Source organism: Acomys russatus, chromosome 13, assembly GCF_903995435.1.
Source record: "Acomys russatus chromosome 13, mAcoRus1.1, whole genome shotgun sequence".
Taxonomy (NCBI): Eukaryota; Metazoa; Chordata; class Mammalia; order Rodentia; family Muridae; genus Acomys; species Acomys russatus.
Window position 1 is genome coordinate 32,533,301 of NC_067149.1, and position 9,003 is coordinate 32,542,303.

The window sequence follows — 9,003 nt, forward strand, 5'->3', positions numbered from 1 at the left end:
CCACCATATTCTCAATGTTTGGGGGAAGGGGAAGCAATTTTCATCACATAAATTAAATATGTTATAGTATGAATAAATTTCTAAATTTATGAGTGTTAAAAGATATAATTAAATGGGCACAGGTAACGTGCTATCCCACCAAGAAGAGACTTGATATCCTATGAACATATACAGGGGGAGGAAATCACCCTCAGGAACAGCCATAGGGGAGGGGAGTAAGGGGAAGATGGGAGGGAGGGAAGAATGGGAGGATACAAGGGATGAGATAACCATTGAGATGTAACAAGAATAAATTAATAAAAAATTTAAAAAAATAAATAAATGGGCACAGGTGAACAAAAATCCATATTGGAATGGCTTAGAGCTCTATTTGAAAAAAGTCCATGATGAAGATTTTGAAAAGCTAGGGAATGATCTAGTCATAGCAAGGCAAGCCTTTAATTGCAAAATTTAGAAAGCAGACAGAAGTGGGTCTTTTGAGCCAAGGCTAGTCTGGACCACATAGTGAATCAGCCAATACTATGTCCTACACCTGCCTTAAGACATAAAAATAAAAGAATATATGTGATTAATATAATAAACATTCTGAGACATGTAATAGTCCATTGCATGTGAAAATGTTAACAGATGTAGACTCTACACATAAATACAAATAATCAATTTCTCCAGCACTTGAGATACTCAAAGATGTCTAAAACCAGAAAGAATATAAACTTAAAAGTGAGAGAAAAATTTTAAAATGATACACCTAGACATACCATCTAGGGTCTCAAAATACCAAGAGGGAGTGTTAGAATTTTCCCAAAAAAGAAAAGGATAATAAGAAGACAGATTGAAGCTGGAGTTGTCTGTTGCTTCAGTAACATGAGTCTCTAAGACTATCTTTTAAATTTGTTGGGACATTATTCTCACAATAAATTGCTTACTACCAATCATCCAATGCCAGAATAAATATTTCTCTGGCATAAAAAACTAGGTGAATTGCCAGAACAATTTGGGGAACAAACCAACAGGAAAGGATTTGCACTATGAGATACAGTGAGTGAAGGTGCAGTAAAAATAGGTCTCAGGATCACACCTAGAAAGTATCCAATTTAGAAAACGAGAGAGATGCTTAGATGATCCAAGCTGCAAGTTTGAAAATGCAAATGGAGTTTAAAAGAAAGAAAGAAAGAGAAAAAGGGGAGATTCAAACACTAAAAAATAGTAACTGCTTTGTGAGAAGTGAGCGTTTTTCTTTTCTAAAAATGATATATTAATAAAGTTGAGAAAAGTACAAAATCACAGGGTACTCAAAGTAATATTAAATTTTAAAATAAAATGTAACATGATCGTATATAGTTGGTGAGTTGGCAAAATTTGACTTTATCTGAAAGTGGATATTGAAAGTCGGAAAAGTAAAAGTGAAGTCCATATATTAAGAGATGCTAATGTTTTCAGTATTGTAAATCAATTGATCAAAACCCCACAGAAGTCATAATCATGTTCACTGAATCAGAAAATAGCATTCACAACTGACTAAAGAGAAAACAGAACAACACAGGAAGATATTGGAAGAAATGGGGAGTATTAACATTAATGCTGATATCCTTTCCCATAGTAGTTATTTAACCAAATAGAAAACTAAATTTAACTGTTAAACAAATGTACCTTTTTGAAAGGAAGAATAAAGAATATTACAAAAATGATTGATTATGCTTGTATATGAATGATCTGGTTGAAGGTGTTATGAAGCAGAATTCATACATTAATGTGATATGAGACCTATCACTACTAAGTGTGAGGTATACTCTGCAACTTAAAGTACTGAAATCAGACCACTGAAACTCAAAGAAAGATAAATAATAAAGATGGTAGGTTTCATTTGAATCAAATTCTTCTTGGAACACTTATCTGTGGTAGTCTTTCCTGAAGATCATTTCACTGTCAAACTATGTGTTGTGTCAGTTAATCCTCCATGGTCTGTGGCCAGTCACATGTAATTGGTAACATCTTTTCATTTCCTACAGTGTACTCTCCATTTTCTTTCTGCCCCAGGCCTTCCCTGACCTCATGCCTGTCCAACACCCATAGGTACCCATTAAGTGTTCGCATGTTCACAAAGCAGTGGTGTGAAGGAGTTAATGTCCCATGGTATGAACTCTGAGGAAATAAACCTGAGGAATGATGGACATATGATGATGGAATTTACTTCAGATTGGTCTGGAACAACCCGTCATTATAGAAATGAATGAATAGTGAAATGCACATCCTCATATTGGCTTTTCATTATTGTGTCCCCATCTTTCATGTCTGTTTCTTGGGCTTATACTCCACATTTGAACTCAGATATATATCTTTATTTTAGATCTGCCTTGAAGAAAGCCAAGAATATATAGCTCAGCTTAAGTATATTAGAAGAGAAAAATGAGTTACCAGGAGAATAACAATATATGAGTCTTTATCAAATATTCTGGGGAAAATATTAGGAAATGTTCTTCTTATAATTTTATTTTAGTATGTAGATGTTTTTTTCCTGTGTGTATATCTGTGCACCCTGTGCATACAGTGTCTACAGGGGACTTAAGAGGGCATTGGATCTCCTGAAAGTGAACTTACAGACCATTGTGAACTACCCTACGGGAACTTAACCCACATCTCTGGCAAGAACAGGCAGTGCTTTTACCGCAAGCCATCTCTTCCACTGTCAAGAATTATTCTTTAACAATGTTCATAACGGTTCCTAGAAAGTAACAGGAAATACTATCTCCAGTAAATGAGACTTAGAGATACAACTCTCTTACTATTGCCCTGAACAAATAGTCATAACACTGAAGAAATTAAGAGGGTTATGGTGAATTTCCAACATGGAATAGAAAACTCTAGCCTTTATACATATTTTCTTGCAGAGTTTTGAGAAGATTTCCTTCATGAAGATGACAAGAATATAATACCCCAGCAAGGGGTGTTCTGGTCTCGCTGATGTCTCTGTTACATAGACCAGGCAAGAGTTTGGTAATCAAACTTATAAGGATCAAACATTTCTACAACGAACATGGAGATGAGATTCCAGCAAGGAACAGCAACATGTAGCAGCATATTTTAAGGACAAAAACCTGTGAGAAAGAATTGATGCAATGGAAGCAGAATTTTCCATAGACATTTATGGCAATAACCAATAGATTATGATTTCCAACCAGGTTCTCTCTGTGATGGAAGGCTTGGATACTCTGCTAAGAAACTTACAGACTTAATTGTTTTAGTATTAAAGCAGTCTAGGGAGTGGTACCTCATTATCAAAGGCTACAAAGTGGAAAGCACTGGGTTTCAAGCTATAGGCTTCCAGACCAGTTATCACCTATTAATTTAAAGGAGCAGGAGAAACTTGCAATTCCCATCACAATTGTACGTAGAGAATGTGTTCCTAATTTTTTCTTAGAGAGAATAATGACCAGGAATATAAACCAGCTTCTCAAAACCTAAGATCCTCTCCTGTCATTCTTGAGCACTCATATACATATATTTCCCATTAACATACACAACTTCTGCTCACACACACGTATCACCACACTCCCATACACAATCCTCAACTCACATAAAAGAAAGCAGTGGTCATCTACCATAAAAATTTGTTAAGGGGAGGATAATGTGTGGTATTTGATGATATTTTTGATAATTGTTTTTAATAAAGTAGTAATAGATGCCTGTGTGCTTGAAAACCAAAATTTCTTTAACAAGTAGGGTTCAGAATCCAGGCGAAAAGTGTACAGACCTAAGGACGTACCAGTGTACACAGTGATCAACTATGTGATTATTTACCCTGATCCTATCTATTAAATTGCACTGCTGTATCTATCAGTAAACTGAGAGAAACTTCTAAATTGGCCCCTTGTCCTGTGGAATAAAAGATGTTATGATATAAAGAAACAAAAGAGGAGTCTTAAATGACTTTCCCTTTTCATACTCTGAGACAAAAGTTAAAAAAAAAAAAATTAGAGAAATATCTCATCTAGAACATCACGAATAGAATTTTGGAGATAATACCACTGATAGATTTGAAGTTTGGAGAGTGGGCAGCACCGTCACATGGCTGTTTATTTGGTTAGCTGACCCTTGAACGGCAAAGTAGCCAAGAGAGGAAGCAGTTGATGTCTTATGGGCTGTAATAACACTGGTGGACTCCAACTCACAATCTGAGGTAAATACATCCATTTGCCTGGAGCACATCAATATTCCTTGTATGAATTGGTCTTATAATGGTGTTTTTTCCCCAATGTTTATCAGAAAAACGAGGCAGGAAGCACAGCAAAGGTAATATCCTATTAAAAAGATCATATGTTTCAAGCTTGTTTCAGAATATGTTAATTTTTTTAGGTATTGTACTTCACAGAGATTTATTTGTGTACCAGATTGATGATAATTCTTATTCAAATATTTGGCCAAAACCAAATAATTTGGATGTCTTATTATGAAACAAACACATGCTGCCTACGTAAAGGGACTGGAACTCTGTAGAAAAGCACCTTTAAGAACAAAGCTATCGGGAGGATCCAAGATGGCGGCGAGCAATCATGTTCATAGCAGCCTTATTCATAATAGCCAGAACATGGAAACAGCCTAAGTGTCCATCAGTAGAAGAATGGATAAAGAAACTGTGGTACATATACACTATGGAATACTACTCAGCTATTAAAAACAAGGAATTCCCGAAATTCGTGGATAAATGGATTGAGCTAGAAATGATCATAATGAGTGAGTTAACCCAGAAGCAGAAAGAATCAAATGGTATATACTCACTTATATCTGCATACTAGCCCAAGGGGCATGTCCCACGAAAGCCTTCACTTACCAGGAAACTGGGACAGAGGGGAAGGCATCCTATTGGGACTCTAAATGAGAGACGCATGGGAGAATAGCAAAATAAAAGGATACAGAGGGTCCTAGAAATCTACAAGTAGAACAATATGATAGGCAGATTTGGGCCCAGGGGTCCCGCTCAAACTAAGGCACCAGCCAAGGACAATACAGGAGGTAAACTTTAAACCCCTTCCCAGATCTAGCCAATGGTCAGAATATTCTCCACAGTTGAGTGGAGAGTGTGATATGACTTTCTCACATACTATGGTGCCTCACATTTGACCATGTCCCCTGGAGGGGGAGACCTGGTGGCACTCAGAGGAAGGACAACAGGTAGCCAAGAAGAGACTTGATACCCTATGAGAATATATAGGGGGAGGTAATCCCCCTCAGGAACAGTCATAGGGGGAATAATGGGAAAATGGGGGGGGGAGGAATGGGAGGATACAAGGGATGGGATAAACATTGAGATGTAACAAGAATAAATTAATAAAAAAAATACTTAAAAAAAAAAAAAGAACAAAGCTATCATGGGAAACTGATGATCAAACTGAATTCTGGACACCTTCCATTTAGTCAAACCACAGCAAGCAAATGGAACACACTTCCTCTCAACGAATTTGTACTCCAGAAGTAAGGAACTAAAAAGGGAACGTGCGGATACGCCAAAATTAAGACTATGTTATGAAAAGAAGAGGATACAAGATATTGGAGGGCCACACAAGAATGTGCCCCCTGGGGGAAAGGCATCAATTACAAGGCAGACTGAAGTGTTATTATATTTATATCCCACCACACACTGAAAAGAAAAAGAACAAAGCTATCTATCTAGGAGTAAATCCCCAGTGTGTGTGTTCCCGAGACATTCGCTCATGGCACACACCTAATCACCAAGAAAGAGGCACAGAATTTGGTAGGCTTTGATTTTTTTTCAGGCAACATGTATTGTTTCTTAAAATCTTAACTAAAACATGATGGGTATAGTATATCAAGACATAACAAAAGTTTCATTAATGTTAAATCTTGATGGAAACCATAATTAATAATTAATACATGACTAATGATACTTTATCTCAACTATTGCTTTGAGCAAATGAACTTTTTCCGCAATACAGAGCTGTGAACTGTCTACCCACCGTTCTTCTTATGAGGAGGTTTCGTAAACTATGGGTATACATTGAATGCTGACTGGTGATGAATGGTCTATCTGGGTTGTAAAAGGTCAGAAAGGAAGGAGAATGTCAACTAGACACCAGAAACATTTATTCATGATGATAGACTCATGGAAATAAGCCCATTCCTCCTCTACTTCCCCTCCTTTTCTTTCTTTCTTTTTGTTTGTTTCATATCATTGTCCACAAGAGGGCAGACACTGCAAGCAGCACTTGTCTCTCAAGCTTTAAAAATTCCTTGACTGAAAAGAATGATCTGTGAATGTTGATTAGCTTCTCTCCTTGACCATGCATGGATGACTGCCACTGCATTCTGCCTGTCTTTGCTCGCAGTGGTGGTCAATCATGGCTCCTCAATATGGCATTGAAGAAGCACTACCACCACCTGTTTCTGACAGCATGACTCTAATGGACATTATCAAACCGAAAGAGAAGAACAATTTATCTTTTGAATTCAAAACTATTCATCATATAGATTTTTCTTTCCTGTTTACAGATTCTTAGTTTATCTCTCATCCTGAAGACTCATGGTATGGCTAATTTATCTAGTTATATTTTTCCTTGTGCATTGTTTACTAACTCCAAGGGAGACATATATTGGCAAAGCAGTTGGTGAGTGGTAGTGGATTTTCACCGGTTTTGCCCTATAACTCATGACTCAGAGGCAGGCATTCAAATAAAATGTTAGGATAAGCTATCGCAAACTCACATGAGCTTACAATTCCAAGAAAACAGCACTCACTGAGAACTCAGGAGATTGTAACATCCCTACTTGACCTATATGTGATTTGTGCTCATGTCCATTGAGAAGACAACGTATATATAGAGGAAGTGATAGGCAGTTGGTGACTAGTTTTCCAATTTGAAGAATATATCTATTTCCATAGTATTTCAGGTTTGCTGGATTTAGAGTTTTAAATGTTGAGAAGATTTTCATGGAAGGACATAAAATGTCTACATGCTATCTACAATAATTATATTTCATTGGACTCCTACAAAAATAAAAAAGCTAGTATTTGGGTAAGAATATCCCTATTCACCACGCACAGCTTCATTTGCTCTTATATGGTGCTACCATTAACGATTATCTCTACAAGCCTGAAAAGACACTGGCGTGGTCTTCTGAGGTGAGTTTTACAGTAATAATGGAAAGGGAACAGCTGTAATGAAGTTGCTCTTGAGCAAAGAACAAAAGGGAGCCATCAGGGCAGGGAAGAGAGTCATGATTATCCTACTAACAGAGCAACTTAAAAAAGCCCAAGTGACAGCAAGGTGTGAAAGACATTTAAATTTGGAGTAAGACATTTAGATGATAGATGTCAATTAAAACCTCAAACAAAGTTCATTGAGACAGCAAGCAGATTTTCACCAAATTATTGTTCTTTTATAACAGCAAGAATTTGGCTTGCACAGTCCAGAAGCTTGCTTGCTTACTGACTGAACTTAATGAAAGCTAATCGTGGATCTGAGTGTTGCAAAGTAGGAGGTGTATTTTCTGTGAATTTTTCCACACCATTTCAAATTTCCTCTGCCTGACCATATTCAAGCTCATGTCTCATCCATTCTATCACAGATCTAACAATGCTTCTAACAACTCTTACTTCCTGCTCGGAAGTTCTCCAGATTCAAGATACTTCAAGCTCAAAGAATCTTGATTCCCCCACCCCCCTCTCTTTCACACACATACACACACACAAAATGATGTAAGGTAAAATCCCAACAAGTGATTCCTGATCAATATACAAAGGAAACAATCAATTCATTGTTGGAAAAGAGATATGATTTATATCAATTCTTTCTCCACTCTCAAAATTATCCTATCTTACGACTGGCAATTTGAACTATGTAGTCATATATACCCTAAAATATAAGGAATAACAGATAAATCTTTTTTTTTATCATGGTTACTCTAGGTAAATGGCTTTAAGTTGACATTAACTGTACTTCTTTGATGGTCTCATAGTATTTAATGATCATTCCTACTTTGATTTAAACAATCCAATAAAAGATACAACACTGGTTAATTTTTATTATTGTAACAAAATACACAACAAAAGCTACCTAAGAAAAGGTCTGTTCTGTCTCACAATTTTAGGATGCATGCTTTCGTGGGAGGATAGGTATGGGATAGGTATGGTGGCAACAGCATGAGGCAGACCATTACATATCTAGAACCAAAAAAAAGACAAAAGAGCCAATGCTCAATTAGTTTTTTCATTTGTTTCTCAGTCTTTGACCCTGATAACATGAAACAGTACCATTCACATCCAAAATGAATCCTCCATCCTTGGTTAATCTCTTCTAGAAATACATTTATAGACACAACTGGAGGTGTGTTTTTATGATTGCATAAAATTTGACAACCAAAATTAAACATCACAGTTACTTTCATTGGCTTTCTTTAATTTAATATTTTAAAAAGGAGTTTGTTTATTTATTTGTTGTGTGTGTGTTTGTCTGTGTGATTATATGTCATGTATTTGCAAGTGTCACAGAGGCCAGAAGAGAAGAGAAGTTAAGAGAAAATGTAAGCTGCTTCACATAGATGCAAGAGTCAGGACCATTCTTAACTTTTGAGCCATATCTCTATCTAGCCTTCTCCTTTCTCTCAGTTCCATTATTCAATATCACATTTTCCAATGAATTATTCACATGAGACAAAAGACTAGTCCAACTTGGATTCAGTGGGTGATAAGATGTATCAGTGCATATTAAATGATTGTTGCATGGAAAAACCTCAAGACTAGGTGGCCATATAGCTTTTCTTTGTGTCTGTGAGACTGGTCATGTAGATTAAAGTAGGCTATAGTTGGCTGAGAAGCTCAAATTCCTACTTAGGTTTATGTATTAACCAGAACGGCTCTGCTCCAAGCATTGGTGCTCATTTTTTTCATTTGAGACAAACTAAAAAGAAACAAGTAAAGTGTCCTCAAAGCCAAGGCCAATAGCTGTGACACTGCCTTCTTTAAATACAGAGCTGGTCAAAGCAAATTCA